The sequence below is a fragment of the Macaca thibetana genome, chromosome 3 (genome assembly GCF_024542745.1).
Source record: "Macaca thibetana thibetana isolate TM-01 chromosome 3, ASM2454274v1, whole genome shotgun sequence".
Taxonomy (NCBI): domain Eukaryota; kingdom Metazoa; phylum Chordata; class Mammalia; order Primates; family Cercopithecidae; genus Macaca; species Macaca thibetana.
Window position 1 is genome coordinate 32036742 of NC_065580.1, and position 16986 is coordinate 32053727.

At 39.0% G+C, this 16986-nt stretch overlaps 1 protein-coding gene across 3 annotated transcripts in view; it reads left to right on the plus strand.

Annotated features, from left to right (window-relative positions):
- Positions 1-16986, plus strand: part of GRM8 (glutamate metabotropic receptor 8) — a 797799-nt gene that overhangs the window by 306241 nt on the left and 474572 nt on the right. The window lies entirely within an intron of this gene.

A 16986-nucleotide genomic window follows, 5' to 3' on the forward strand; every position in this document is an offset into this window, starting at 1 on the left:
AGAAGGTAGTTTTCCTGCCTGATTCTTTTTGAAAGTCTGGAGAAGTCACCTCACCAAATTTACTACCCAGAAAACAATTCATGAGGTTAACAGGCTTTACTAATTCTCTCAAATTTTTACTCCAACTCAAGTGAGGAAAATATTGCAGAAAGATATGCCGAAGTGCATTTTAATTATAAACCGATTTTTGTTGTTTAAAGAAAGAAAGGTTTTGGTTATCCTATATGTTTGGAATAAAATATTTATGGCCCACCTGAGGTAAGAGTGGAGGGACTTGCCAGCAGATTTTTTTAAAAGAAATGTTTCTAGGTAGATGTGATTTTTGTTTATAATATTGATTATTTGTAAATCTGTCAGACTTTTGGGTTTATAGATTCTGCAACAATGGTTGCATTTGAGCATTTGAGTATTATCTTGTTTGCTATTTTTCTGGAAGTAAAAATTAACATTTAAGAAAAATGACACGAATTTGTCCTGCTAATGAAACACTTTTTTTTTTTTTTTTTTTTTTTTTTTGAGACAGAGTCTTGCTCTGTCACCCAAGCTGGAGTGCAGTGGCGCGATCTCGGCTCACTCAAGCTCCGCCTCCCGGGTTCACTCCATTCTCCTGCCTCAGCCTCCCAAGTAGCTGGGACTACAGGTTCCCTGCCACCATGCCTGGCTAATTTTTTGTATTTTTTTTTAGTAGAGACGGGGTTTCACCGTGTTAGCCAGGATGGTCTCGATCTCCTGACCTCGTGATCCGCCCGCCTTGGCCTCCCAAAGTGCTGGGATTACAGGTGTGAGCCACTACACCTGGCCTGAAACACTTTCAAATAAATATATTTTATTTATAGGAAGGGATTTAATTTTCTTGCTTTGATTATGGCAAGATTTCATTTCAGGAAGCACAGAATTAGAACTGTTTCTGCTCAGATTGAAGAAGTCCACTGGATAGATGTCCTTTGACCCAGTATTTCCTAAGCACATGGTCCAAACAGTGCAGGGCACTGGGAAGTCCCCATGTCTAATGACAAATGCTCATGACTAATGAGTCAGTGTGGGCAGACTGGTAGAATTTCAACATTGATCACAATCCTATATAAAAACCCGCTGCGGAGATGATTAACTAAAATGTAGAAAACTCTGTCCCTCATTATCAGCGCCTTTATATCAAGGTAGATGCAAACAGATAGCTAGAAAGTGGCCAACTAAGCAAACAATGCTCCACAGAGTCCCTTTTTCAGCAATGTCATCTGCATTGCTTACACAGTGGGCACTGGCTCCGGGCTGGGCTCTTAGCCGGGACAATCAGCCAAAGACCAAACAATCCAGCTGGACAAATCCAAAAGCATCCTCAAAGGAAGAGAAGGAACAACAAAAACAACAAATTGACCCAAAATGACAGTCATAGAAGACAGCCAAAACTTTGCAAGGGATATTATAGCATAACCAGGAGTTCTGGGATAAGTCTGTGCCTATGTGAGGTTACCAGTAGAACACTTCAATTGGGAGCTCATCTTTAATTTTGTTTTGAGTGATAGCAGATCAAGGGCCCTTGTCTACATGGTGACAACAAAGTTGATGGATTCTGGTCTTAGCTCTGACACCGCTGAGCAGTGTGACTTGGGCCTACACACTCCTCTGGGGCCTCAGTGAAGAGGGTAGTAATATTAACCATTCCAGTGAGTGCCCACCATATGCAGCCAAGATGGTCTCAGGGACCATGGCTTTAGGGAATGGAAGCAGATGAACTGTGAAGTCACTCAGCAAGAAGCTCCATGGCTGAGAAAAATCAGCTTGGAAAATTGGGTCAGACCTGGGTGGTGACTATATCAGAAACCTGCAAGAGGAAACACTGTAAATGCATTAGCCAGGGCAAAATTGATCATTTAAAAATAAAGATAAAACAATGGATTAAATAAGCCATGCTAAATAGCTTATGCCCTGATAGAAATGGGATAAATAATTGGAATTGCAGGTGAGGGTTAGGGGGAAGGTTCTATTTTAATCCAGAAAAGAAAAGACTCATTTTCCCTTCGGTGTCAAGCATGTGCTTTAGTTTCAGATTCGTCTTCATGTTACAGGTGAAAGATAAAGGCTCCTGGTCCACCCTGGATGTTGGGTAAAATGATTCCACTAATTGTCCCAATCAGCTCCCTGAAGGTTAAGATGGCATTTTCTTTGCAGACACACTTTTAGTTTGTAAAATCATTAAGTTTTGGAGGATACTGGATGACACACATTGCTGCAATTATCCCTTAGCCTGGAGTGGTCAACTTAGTTGAACAGAATGTGACACTAATAAGAAACAATGTTATGGATAAAATCTCATGCAAGCTATTTGACTTCACAGAGTGGAGAAAGTCCATGTTTCATGAATACATCCCATCTCTGGACAACAGGCTTGCAAAAATAATGTTTTGGTATCGATCGAGATGGGAAGTGAGTGAATATGTGTGGTCAGTATGGGCCATCAGTATGATGAGACAGATAGCACAAAGCAGTTACCCTACAACCAGTGGGTCTCAAATACATGCAGGTACACTTTTCTTATGATAGGGTATTTTACTATTTTATGTAGCCATAACTATAGCAGTAATAAAGTTTCCACATCCATTATCTGAATGCTTACTCGTTCTAGGCATAGTAGTAACCAGGTGCTTGAATTTTCTCATTTAATACCCATAGCGATCCATGAGGGAGATATTGTTTCTCCATGTTATAGATGAGGAAACCTAGTCTCAAAGATGTGTGGAGACTTGTCCAATATCAGTCAATTAGGGAGTGATAATTCAAAGATTTGGTGTTCTTATTTAGGTGGACTCAGCTAAATAAGGATGACATGGGAATTGGCTTCTCAAACCTAGAAGTATATTTTTATTTTATCACGTTGATTGTGCTTTTCATGCTAAGATATCAACACACGTAGTAAATGAATGAATGCCCTGACTGAATTGGTGTCTTTCCTTAAAACCTAAGGCACTGGGCATTTTGTGGCTTGCCAACCTGAGAAAGAGGTCAGTCTTATAGAACACTGATGGTTAAGATGCCTGTCTTCTGATTGATAGAGATATTTTTACAATCAGGTGGCAATGATTTTAGACAAAATTAATTGAAATCATACTATGAACTGGGCATTGCCCCAAGTGCTTTGTACATTATCTCATTTGATCCATAGGAAACTAAAGCACAGACAGCTGAGGCTTAGAGAGTCTAGGTAAGTAGCTGAAGGTCAGGTAGCCCATAATTGGGAGAATTAGGATGTATAAACGATCCATCTATTTTCAGGATCAGAGCACTTAACTGCCTCTATACTATGTGATTTTATTTTCTGATATTTGTTACTAAATATCTGTACATGTAACCATTTATCAGTTTAGATAGCTTTCCTTTATGGGATTCCTTCTTGAGTTGATCAAGTGATATTTTATTATTAGCTTTAAATTATTGAAAAAGAAGAAAATTGCCTTAATTTTACAATTTTTTTAAGGTAAAGCTTTTTCAAATTGAATATGGTTTTACTTATTCAAATGAGTTTTCTTAGCTGTGCTTTAGTGAGGGATGCTGGATTTTAATGCACTTACTACTTTATCTTATAACCACCTCTTTCTAAAGTGACAGTTTCTAGGTCTTCACCTTTAGCTCATGCATATGTATACACAATATATAGACTTTGTACTCAAACCACTTTGCTTTCCAATTTTTCTCCTATATTAATTAGGGTACAGGTTTGGCAGCTGTAAAAATTAGATGTCAAAATGTAATACTTCAAACAACATAGACTTTGTTTAGGAAGGCATTTCAGGGAGAGTAGGCAGCTTGGCTCCACGAAGTCACCCAGACACTCAGGTTCTTTCTGTGTTATTGCTCTGCACCCCTAGGCAACTGTCCCCATCCAGGTGCTCAGTGGTGGCACCCTGCTTCACATCTGCATTCTGGCCCATGGGAAGGGGGAAGGGACAGAGAAAGTTAAGGACAAAAAATTTCCTTTATAAACATGTATGCCATTGGCTAAAATTCATATTTTATTGGCCAAAATCTAGTTATATGGCCGTGTCTAGTTAGCTGCAAGAGGGGGTTGTGAAATGTAGACTCTGGCTGAGCCACCTTTCCGGTAGTTCCTTACCTAAAAGGACAAGAGAAGAATGGACATGGGAAATAAGGAACAATCTCTGTTCACAGCTTGTCCCTCTAGCATCCAAGTATCCCTTCCTACCCTTCATCCCACACAGAGGACAGGCCCCCTTCTTCCCAAAGAGGCAAACCAAAGTCCATTTATTTACTGCACCAGCTGAGAGTCCAGGCCTCTGGGATACGTCCAGGCCTCACTATCAGGGTAGATGTGCCTCCAGTGACCCTGGCACTAAAGGATGAGTTACCTGCTATGAAATCCCTGTTTGGAAAGGGAAAATAGGAAGCAAACAGCAGAATCTAGTCAGTAGGAGTTAGCACTTTGTTGTTGCCACATTTCTCTGGGCAAGAACTGCTTGGCAGTCTTCATTAGGTCATCTTGGCCACTCCAGACTCACTCTCTGGGTAAAACTCCCTGTCCATTGTCCTGGATTGCCTCTGTCTTTTGTGGCCACATCTGTGGTGGGTGTTGGAGAATATGCCCTCAGTGGTAGCTTCCCCCCCTTGTACAGCTTGCTTTCTACTGGTGCAGGTTTGGGAACCTGAGATTTGGTTTAGTGATTAAACAGTCATAACTCTGTCAGCCAGGTTTTTGTTTTCTTTGGCAATGTAATACCTGCAAAAATTCCAGTCTGTCTGCTTCCAGTTCCACATTGAAGTAGCCTTTGGCTATAGTTTTTAGCTACCTTTTGATTTATTGGCTTTGTAGCTTATTTATTGGCTTGGTAGCCCACTCCTAACTCCCTCAGTTTAAGAGCTTCTTCCTTGAGGTCATCTGAAGCAATAGACTCGAATGGGAAATCCAGGCCTGCCCCACCTGAATGTCTGCAGCTGAACTGGCTCCCATTGTGTGGCCTGGGAGAATATAGGAGGTTCTTGAAGGATGCTCTGAGCAACAGTATTACCTTCTGCCTGGGAAACAGAAAAAGTTGGCTTTTCTAGCAGGAGTCTTCACTTCCCAGCCGTCAATATCTGTATCTCTGTCCTTACAGCATGTGACCTGGTCTCAGATATTCTTGGTTTTGTTATGGCAATATCTGCCTCTAGGTAGCAACTCTATGTTAGAATACATGCTAAACTGCTGTAACAAAGAGGTTTGTGAAAGTAGCTTAAAGAAGCTAGAAATTTATTTCTTTTTTACCCAGTGGTCTCAATCAAGGCAGGTAGGCAACCCAGGATGGGTCGGTACTTCCGCTCTGCAACATTGACTAGAGAAAGCCCCGATTCCTTCTGTTTGTTACTCTGCTGAGTGCCCTGGGGTTGCTCTCAGCTGCAGCACTGAAACTGGCTCCCATAATCCTGCTCACATTCCAGTCTGCAGGAAGGGGCAAGTGGGAGAGAAAGTGGAGGGTGAACATTGTCCTTAGGAAACATGAGCTGAAAGGTATGCACATCCTTCCTGGTTATACATTATTGGCCAAAGCTTAGTCCTTTAACCACTCTGAGGTGCAAAGGAGGCTGGTGGAAGTAGGGAGATTTAGTCTCTAGTGGGATAGCCATTTGCCTAAATTAAATTCAGGGAAATCTATAACCAAAAGGAAGAGTGAAGAGTGGATAGTGGGGGGAGTCAGATAGTCTCTAACAAATCCTGCTGACGGATTATAAAATGAGGTTAAAACATGACTGGAGTTGTGGCAGGCCCTTAAATATTTCTCTTTCCTAAGGAGCCTATCCATCATGAAAAGTGATAGGAAAGAAAAATCTCCTCTTGGTCCTGTTACTCAGCTCTCTCCCTGTGTTCTTACAAATACAATGTGAATTGAGTTTTAAGAAAAAAAATCACAGGACAAGTGGTCAAATGTTTTAAGTTCAATTATCCATCATTTTCTGAGTTCCTTTCAGCCAACCACATTATAATTTCATCATGAAAATTCTGTGTCTGGAAAGGTACTTATAACTAGTTCCAAACAGCATGATTTAGATGGTTTTTTATCTTTTCTTAATACTGCTATCATTGCCAGCCCAGGTAGAGTAATTCAGACTTGGTAGTGGTAATGTGTGCCTGAGAGCAAGCACACTTATGCTGGTGAATGAAGAAGTAAAAATGATGAGCTGAGCGGCCAGCTTACCCTGTCTGAATCTCTGCTGCCCCTGAAAACACTGAACCTGTAGACGAAACTGCTTTCTGAGTTTATACTGAGGAACAAGGTTTATTTAGGTTAGAGGAGGAGGAAAACACAGAGGAGACATCAAGCCTGGGAAAGTGAGTAGGGTTGGAAAATGTGGTTTGAAAGGTATACATATGTATTGTTTTCTGACGTGCTAAGTTCATCTGGACATCTATAAGCAATTTCCTTGCTATCTCAGTTGAACTGTTATCGTCTCTAACACACAATGGTCAAAATTCACTTCTGAACCTTGCGAGTGTGCACAGCTGTGCCTTTGCATCCCTCACCATTCGGTGAGTTGACAAGTAACTGCAGTTCTGATGCTCTGGCCTTTGTCTCATTCTGACCTTGAAATTGTTGTGCTCCTCCCCCATGTCCACATAGCATCTCCTCAACTCTGATAACATACTTTTCTAGTGTTTTGTGAGCTTTAGTTGCTGCCATCCTGCGTGGGTGTTGAAGGTTGCCGGTTCTAGTAAGTTTGCGTTTCGCAGTCTCTACCACGGTATCTCTGCCACCTTTGCTGTTAGTAGTTCTGAGGTAAGGAGTTCTGGGTCTCAGCCACAACAGTGAACTGTGTCTTTGTGTCCTTCACTTCTTTTCCCTCTTGTTTTTGCGTCTTTGCCATTGAAGTTTCCCTCTTCAACCCAAAGCCCTAGGTAGCCTAAAGTGATCTACACAAGCATGATGCCTCTCTGTAGTTTCATGCTTTGTTTTTAAAAATGCATGGAAATCTTGCATTCTACAGCACAATTTATTCATTTGTTAAATAAATGAAAGATCTACATTACTACCAGCTAAAACGTTTATCTCCGTATGCTTCCATTACTTAAGAAAAACATGATTTGCAGGAAAATAAGCTATGTTTATCCTGTGGCTTTGCACAATCTTTTGACACATGGCTCCAAACCTCCAAGGAGTCAAAGTATTCCTCTTTGAGAACCATATACTATCTTAGTCAAAGAAATTAAGCTCTAACTGTGAGATATATGCTAAGGAATATTGTTTTCTCTCAGAAAGCTAGAAATCATATCACAAAAAAGACTACCTCCTTTAGATCCAGTCCTACCAACGAACCATTTTGGTTTCTGCCCATGTCTTGTTTGACCCATGTAAGTGTTTACTGTCTCTCTTTTGACCCTAACCAAAGGCACAAAGTATCTGAGATTTCTGTCTCTGACCCTTAAATGTAACTTCATACTATTTAGTGTTTTTTGACTTCGATATCGCCAGTCATTTGAAGATATATTTTATTCATTTGCCTTTCAATTTTTTTGTATTGCTATTTCTCTCGCTTAGATATTACCAGTATGTTCACTTTTAACTCTGTGGTTTAACGTCCATGTACACCATTATTAAAATCAATTTTAAAAAGTCATAAGCATGCTGTGGAGACCCATCACTGAACATTTTTATGAATGATTTAGAGTGGGGCTAAATAATTACATTTTGTGGCTGAAAGACTCTCAGTTGATAAGTTAGGGGAATAAACCATTTCTTTGCCTTCTCAAATATATGCTAGAACTACATATTTTTATATCCATTTTATAATGTAGAAGCATCTTGATAGCACAGTTGAGAACTCTGGGGGATTTTGCCTCCATCCACATTTCTCTAAATTTGACTCCTTAAGTATTTGGGCAAGTATTTTGTTAAGTTTAAGTATCAACGTCATGAAGAGTTGTATGCGTCATACAAAAGGAATAATGTCTTACCCTTAGCAACTGGGGAATAAGGGGACACAGTAAATATGTATCAACAAATATATCAAGGGCTTAATGGGTAGCAAGAATGAAGTGATTAAGTATTCATCCCCTCCACATGTATTCACCAAGCTCTGCTGCTTCCCAAACACTGTGCTAGCCCCAGAGAGGTGATAGAGAATGAAACAGACATGATTCCTGCTCTCATAGGTCCATGGATGTTACCCTATATTTATTGAGCACATATCACATGACAGACATTTTTCTGCATCCTTTACATGTACTGGTTGTTAATCTTTACAATAACATTATGAGGTATGAAATACATTTATTTACAACTAGGAATTGTTGGAACCAAGATTTGAACCCTAACATTTCTCCCCACAGCACAGAGCCCTTGACTTCCCCACTGTCCTCTTACATAATCAGCTGGTATGTCCAGCGTTATCAACCTGTAAGCTGTGATTAGTGCTAAGAATACCAGGTGCTGTGAGAATTTAATTGGGATTGGTAAACGTGGGTTCAGAGAAGGCCACATAGAGAATAGTTAAAAGTAGCCAGTGAAGTGTGAACGGAACAGAGACTGGACCAAGTCACAGAGCTTGGTGTGTTCAGTTTTTACCTGACTAGAGGAAATTTCCAGATAACATTCATCCAGTCCTTAATCTATGTTCTTAACTCTTTCCAGGATGTACTATTCGCCTGCATTGCTCTTCGCACCTGACTGTACAACCTAAAGAAGCCCTCCCCTTGCTTTTCTGTAGCTTTGAATCCAGTCCCTTTAAAAATATTTTCTGGAGAAGAGGAAGATAAATGTGTTTCTGGCAATTGCATTCTGCTGGAGGCTAAGCCACATTGCAGCTGTGTTTGTGAGGCTGAAGGCGTCATTCTTGTAACTGTGAGGGGATGGGTCTTTCTAGGAGTGAGCACACATAATTCCTTAGAGAAAGAATTTTGGGTTTTCACTATCAGAGTCATCCTCATTCTGGTTTTAGCCTTTCCTGGATAGGAATAGGTTTCAGCCACTAGAACTCTGACAGCTCAGTTAACTTATTACTTCTTGATATTATATAACTCCACAACCTGAGATCTTCTGTACTTCATTTTATAGCCAATGTGGTCTTAATCGGACATTTGAGGGAATCCATCTGTCTCTATTTTTCTTGCCTCCACAATCTGAATCGCACAAATTCATTTCTGACTGTTCTTTTGAATTTTTCTTCTTTATGTGACCTGATAATATTCACTCCTGCCTGGTTGTAAGGGACTATTATTCTTTTTTCACATATCCTAATTTATAAGACCTGTACCTCTCCAAGAAAGTGGAGAGAAGAAAGTGCTTAAATCATTTCATTAAACTTAATTTGTAGTCTCCAGGCTTATTTGTATATTATTTACCTGCTATCCTTTGAATGCAATAATATGCCTTAATATGTATGTCTGTTTATTTTCTCTAGCAAGATAGTGTACTATTTAAGGGTGAGCACTATGCTTTTTTAAAATAATTGTTCACAGAATCCTGTATGTTGATCAACCATGGATACACAAGAACGTGTCTTAAATCACTAACACTGTGGTAATTCTTTATTCAGTTGTCTGTTATTATTTTTTGTAATGCCAACCTTGAATTTAGTTTGTCAGCTAAAAATACATCCTTTATTTTATATTAACTAAGGATAAACAAGTTAATCATTGATTGACCTTTCCTAGCTTTCTTACTTTTGGCATTGAAGAGTATTAGCCTTTACATACTTTGGTTTCCACCGCCCTTTAAATAAATGTCCAAATGCCGCAATTAACTTAATAGATTCTTAAGACAGACTCACAGCAAAGGAAAACTAAACAAAGTAGTCAACCTACCAACCAACATAAAACATATTCTATTCTTGAGGAGAATAGAAAAAATCATTTATGGCCATCTTTTAGAGATGCTAGTGAGACTCCTGCATTGGTAAGGTTGACGCAACATTACCCGTAAGTTTCTTTCTAAGATGCTATTTTAAAATTTCCAGGAGAAATTAAATGAGAAGATTAAAAGGAATGTTAGTTAGCAAAGTAAGTAGAAAAATGAGGGCTTTGGAATTTGTTGTGAGGAGGGCAATAGTTATTTTGAGTTAGATGCTAAGTGCTGTGTGATGCTCTCAAAGCATAAATTATTAAGTATTTGTAATTTATTATACACATCAGAAAATATATTGCAATGTGAGCTGATGTCACTAAATAGCACTGGCTGAGGCATTTGTCTAGAATGTTGCGTGAGATTGAGGAAGCAGTGGACTCATCAGTAACCCAGATTGTTGCAGGAGACTGTTTTTTTTTTTTCCTATGAGGTTTTTGTTTTTTACAACTTCAAACTAGAAAGTGAAGAATTATAAAGACATATTTACATTGTTCACTTGTCTTGGTGAGACTTCTGCCCTCTGAAATTATTGAGATAATACCAGTATTTTCCAAAACATGAAGGACAGAATTTGACATCTATTTGAAGCAATGTTTTATAAATTCTCGATTACTATTTTTGGCTTTTGACTTTTTAGTTATCTATGAATGACATGAAATGCTATTAATCTATTGTTTGTTAACCTAGTTACAAGCTACATGTCCTATTATGCTCAGTGCAATTTTATAAAGAATAATTTATACTAAGCATGCAAAAGCATGCCTTGGGTAAGGATTAATCCATAAGCCCTTAGAGATTACTATTTTTCACAGAATCTTTGCAACCTGAGTGTTTTCATGTACTGATTCAGAGCACATCATTGAATTTGTGTTTGGAAGAGAATAAAATATACTCTTCTATTTTCTTTCTTAGCAATTATAGGAGCTCTTGTCGTATGCTGTGGCTCGTTAGCTCTGGCACACCTTGAAAATCTTTATTTCCCATTACTCCTGATAATTATTTTAAAAATCATCCTCTATTTTAACTAATGCCTTTTTTTCCCTTGGATATTCTAAATTTTACTTCCATTCCAAGGCATTCAGTATGAGCTCTGCTTACAGACAAATTGTTTCATTGCCCTTGAGAGCATTTTCTGGAAACTTCAAAAGTATCCCTTCATCTGTACCAAGCAGTGAGCCTACTGGAGAGAGGTGGAAGGAGAGGTGAGGCGGGTATATGAGTGCCAGATGGATGGGGACAGAGGAGACTTGGAAAAGCAGAGGAAGAGAGAGTTCAGGAACAGGCCAAGGTATAATAAAGAGCAAGGATTATGAATACAAAATACACCTCAGTTGCAAGGTGAAAAGTAGGGGTCTCCAAGAATTCTGACTCTGAATGTCACTCATAATATTTGGCTCACATGAAACATTTAATAATTGATAGGAATTATCAGGCTCATAATCTTAACTATATTTTGTAACCCATTAGAAGTTAGAAGGAAAAGTGGCCATGAAAACTAAATAGGATAACAGTTAGGCTGATAGGATGATGGAATTGGATTATCAGAGGAAATGAAACCTTGGTTGAAGACCCATTATTATCATTTGTTTAATATTGTGCTTTCCCTTGTCTAGAACCTTGTCTGAGACCTCATCTGACATTCCTGAGGCAAAAACATATCACAGTCAGAAGGAGGACTGGGCAAGACCAGAGCACTGTGTCCTCCCAAAAGAGGTTTTCTCATGCATTTATAGGACTACCTTTCCCTTAGTTAATTTCTAACCTATACTGAGCAATTTATTTTGTATGCCAGCCACTGTTCTCGCTGTTCTGCACGTGCTAGCTCATATAGCTCATATCAACTCTCTGAGGTCGGTACTACTACTATTGCCATTAAAATAAGGAGAAAACAGGCACAGAGAAGTTAAGTAGCTTCAGTAAGATCACACAGCCAGGAAATAGGAACTGGGTTTTGAGCACAGGCAGTCTGGCTCTAGAGTCTTCATTCTTTTTTTTTTTTTTTTTTTTAATTTATTTATTATTATTATACTTTAAGTTGTAGGGTACATGTGCATAACGTGCAGGTTTGTTACATATGTATACTTGTGCCATGTTGCTGTGCTGCACCCATCAACTCGCCATTTACATCAGGTATAACTCCCAATGCAATCCCTCCCCCCTCCCCCCTCCCCCCATGATAGGCCCCGGTGTGTGATGTTCCCCTTCCTGAGTCCGAGTGATCTCATTGTTCAGTTCCCACCTATGAGTGAGAACATGCGGTGTTTGGTTTTCTGTTCTTGTGTTTATTGCAGCACTATTCACAATAGCAAAGACTTGGAATCAACCCAAATGTCCATCAGTGACAGATTGGATTAAGAAAATGTGGCACATATACACCATGGAATACTATGCAGCCATAAAAAAGGATGAGTTTGAGTCCTTTGTAGGGACTTGGATGCAGCTGGAATCCATCATTCTTAGCAAACTATCACTAGAGTCTTCATTCTTAATCACTGCTGTCTCCTTCCTATCTAATATAGCTCAGTAAGGGCTTTGGTCCATGAGAATCACATTCTAATTGGTGAAGACACGGGGCTATGATTCCTTTCTTATGGCCTCTGTTGATGGAGACTCCACATTCATCTTATCTTCTATATTCTTACTAATTCAATGAAATACATGAAAGTACAGTATAAATTGCAAAAACCAATATAAATATTATTTAATTATCTCCCAAACAGGGGAATTTGTCCCTTAGGTCTTCCTTAAATGTAAGTTTCTTTATATTTTAAATCTTGTGTGAGTACAGAATTCTGCCCTACCAAAAAGGGTAGACACTAACAACATGTGGCTGTTTACATTTAAATTAAAGACTGGACACGGTGGCTCATGCCTGTAATTCCAGCACTTTGAGAGGCTGAGGGGGGTGGATCACCTGAGGTCAGGAGTTCGAGACCAGCCTGGCCAGTATGGTGAAACCCCGTCTCTACTGATAATATAAAATTATCCGGGCACGGTGGCATGTGCCTGCAGTCCCAGCTATATGGGAGGCTGAGGCAGGAGAATTGCTTGAACCTGGGAGGCAGAGCTTGCAGTGAGCCGAGGTCACGCCACTGCACTCCAGCCTGAGTGACAGAGCGAGACTCCGTCTCAAAAATAAATAAAATAAAATAAAAAATAAAAAAATTAAATTTAGAACTCAGTTTCTTAGTCACGCTAGCCACATTTCATATGCACAATTGTCCTATGTCGCTAGTGACTGCTGTCTTCAATAGCACAGCTATAGAATGTGCTTGTCATAGTAGTAAGTTCCACTGGCCGGCACTAGACAGATTACAAAAGGCAGTATTTCCTTTGAAATGAGGCAACATAATAATTAAATCACATTGGCATTGGGCTATCTTATTTTTAAGCTTTTTTATGCTTATGGAATTAATATGATATAATGTATCTTCCCCTTGGTCTTCTTGCTTACTTATTAATTCCTTTAAGCAAATTTCTTTGTTCTTGTTCCTTTTGTTTTCCTCCATTTTTCTACTTCAACTCCTTCTTCTATACTGAGTGTGTGTGAAAGCAGCTGCCAGAGCCCATTAAATGCATCAACACCTTTGCCTGTGGGCAGTCTGCTTTCAGCCTTGCTTCCTCAGACAACCTTTTCTGACCTGCAAGAGGATTCTCTCATACAGCCAGATTGGACCTGAGGTTCTGTATCACCCTTAAATATGTATTTTTTTTTCCTTAAAAGTGTTCACACTTTCTTTTAAAAATATTTTTGTAATTCCTCCTATTAAGGGTAGACCTCATATTTAATGTACATGTCAAAGATGTTATCCATATTATATTTAGTAAGTCACACAAGATGAACAATTTTATGTATCTTTTAGGCCAGCAAATGCTTTAACAGTGTCTTGCACTTTTTTTTTTTTTTTTTTTTTTTTTTTGAGGCAGGGTCTAACTGTGTTGTCCATGCTGGAGTACACTGGCATAATCTTGGCTCACTGCAATCTCCGCCTCCTGGGCTCAAGTGATCCTCCCACTTCAGCCCCCCAAGTATCTGGTACTACAGGTGCAAGCCACCATACCTGGCTAATTTTTGTGTTTTTTGTAGAGATGGGGTTTCCTCACGTTGCCCAGGCTGGTCTCGAACCCCTGAGCTAAAGCCTTCCACTCGCCTTGGCCTCCCAAAGTGCTAGGATTACAGGTGTGAGCTACCATGCCTGGCCACCTTGCACATTATTATTATTTTATACTTTAAGTTTGGATACATGTGCAGAATGTGCAGCTTTGTTACATAGGTATACACGTGCCATGGTGGTTTGCTGCACCCATCAAGTCATCATCTACATTAGGTATTTCTCCTAATGCTATCCCTCCCCTAGTCCCCCACCCCCTGACAGGCCCTGGTGTGTGATGTTCTCCTCCCTGTGTCCATGTGTTCTCATTGTTCAACTCCCACTTATGAGTGAGAACATGCAGTGTTTGCTTTTCTGTCCTTGTGTTAGTTTGCTGAGAATGATGGTTTCCAGCATCATCCATGTCCCTGCAAAGGACATGAACTCATCATTTTTTATGGCTGCATAGTATTCCCTGGTGTATATATGCCACATTTTCTTAATACAGTCTATCATTGATGGGCATTTTGGTTGGTTCCAAGTCTTTGCTATTGTGAACAGTGCCACAATAAACATACATGTGCATGTGTCTTTATGGTAAAATGATTTATAATCCTTTGGGAATATACCCAGTAATGGGATTGCTGGGTCAAATGCCATTTCTAGATATACATCCTTGAGGAATCACCACACTGTCTTCCATAATGGTTGAACTAATTTACACTCCCACAAACAGTGTAAAAGCATTCCTATTTCTCCACATCCTTTTCAGCATCTGTTGTTTCCTGACTTTTTAATGATCACCATTCTAACTGGCGTGAGATGGTACCTCATTGTGGTTTTGATTTGCATTTCTCTAATGACCAGTGATGATGAGCTTTTTTTCATATGCTTGTTGGCTACATAAATGTCTTCTTTTGAGAAGTGTCTGTTCATATCCTTCTCCCACTTTTTGATGGGGTTTTTTTTTCTTGTAAATTTGTTTAACAGACCATTTGCCCAGTCACAGGTAGCAGAAATTTAAAAGAGGCCCTCTGATTGTTAAAGTCATAATAAACAGGGCTGGGCATGGTGGCTCACACCTATAATCCCACCACTTTGGGAGCCTGACTAGGGAGGATTACTTGAAGCCAGGAGTTCAAAACCAGCCTGGTCAATATAGTGAGACCTTGCCTCTAAGAAAAAACAAACAAACAAACAAACGACAAAAACATACTGCCGAGTGTGATGGCATATGGCTGTAGTCCTAGCTACTTGGGAAGCTGATGTGGTAAGATCAGTTAAGCCCAAGAGTTTGAGGTTACAGTGAGCTATGAAAGCACCACTGCATTCCAGCCTGGGTGACAGAGTGAGACCTTGCTTCTAAAAATTTTTGTTTTTAAATATAATAAAAATAAAAAATGGGATGGACTGTTTGATAAGATACTACCACTGGAAGACATTGAACAGAAACTGGAGCATTCATTTATTTATTTGTTAATCCAACAAACATGTATTTACCACTACTAAGGGCTCACACTGTATAGGACACTGAAGATACAGAGTTAAAAGCACGTTTCTCACCTTAAAGAACCAATAGGCTGGTTGGAAAAATGTGGAACTAGACAAACACAGTGCAATGGAATAAATGCTCCAATTAGAGATTTATAATCTGTTTGAATGAGCTTATGAATGTCCAACCAATGCTGGGAAGACAAGAAGTTGGGAAGGTCTCCTGGAGGAGTGGACCCTTGAAATGTATCTTGCAGGACATGTCCAGATGAAGGTTTGTAAGGCCATGAAATTAGTTGGTAGCAGATGGTTGTGGAGTTACTGATGTAAGACTGAAGTCTGAGCTAAATTATGAAGAGCCTTGTGTGCTATGCCATGAAGTTCAGATTTTGTCCTGGAAGAAAATAACATGCTATTGGAGTATTTAAACAGAGAAGTAGCGTTCACCATCAGATTGGAATTTTAGACCACATGCAGTATGCCAGCTATTGAACTGGAGGCAGAAATACCAGCAAAGAGGTTATTATAGTAACCCAGGTGAGAGGTAAGGAGGGCTTGAACTAAGGCCATGGTGGTGACGAGAAAGAAATGATGGCTGGAGTAGATTTGAGAGGGATTTGGGGTTTGAAACAGTAGGACTTAGTGACTCATTGAGTGAGGGAAATTAAGCACAGTGAGGGGTGTAAGATAATTATCAGGTCTCCATCAAAGATATTGCTGTAAAAATTTCTCCATGGGTGAAAGACTAGGTTAAATAATATCTATAGTCTTTTACAGGTCTATAAGCTATAATTTAAAATTTTATTAACTTTCAGAACTCCTGACAGCTTACACTAATAATCATAAAATGTAATAAAGCTAACATTTAAACTTATATAGTATGATGGGATATCATTTTCCATATATTATATTAGGAGAACATTAACCATACAGTATTCAATATTGGCAAGGGTGCTGTATAATCATATATTTCTAATAAAAGTATAAATTGGTATAAATATTTTGGAAAACAATTTGGTACTATGTACCAAAAGCTATAAATACATTCAACCTGCTGTGAATTTATATCAAGGATATAGAAAACAGAATATAAGAAGAAAGCTATATCAGGGAAGTATGTGTTGCAATGATATTTAGACCTGTGAAATATTGGTCATGACCTAAATGTCCAAGAAGAAGGAGAAGAGTAAGTAAAATTGGTTACATCAATTCTGTGGGATATTAGGTAGCTAAGAAAATGATGACTATCAGGACTATACAAGGAATGACTGTGTGCCAAGACTTAAACCACATCTTAGGTTAAAAATCGAATGTTCTTTCTGTTGCTTCTCTTGTGATAGCTTGATAATGCTCAATGGGAAACGAAACACAAAAAGTACATGCATATTCATAATTTATGGATTTGTATGGATAAAGACTGAAACAAATAATAATTTTTAATGCTGGGATGATAGGAATATGGACAATATTTTTTCTTAGAAATTTTTCTTTACGTCTTTGTGCTATGACTCCACAATGGTATTTTAACAATTAAAAAAGCAAAAAATACCAATCAGTTTTATTTTGGTTTCAGAATTGTA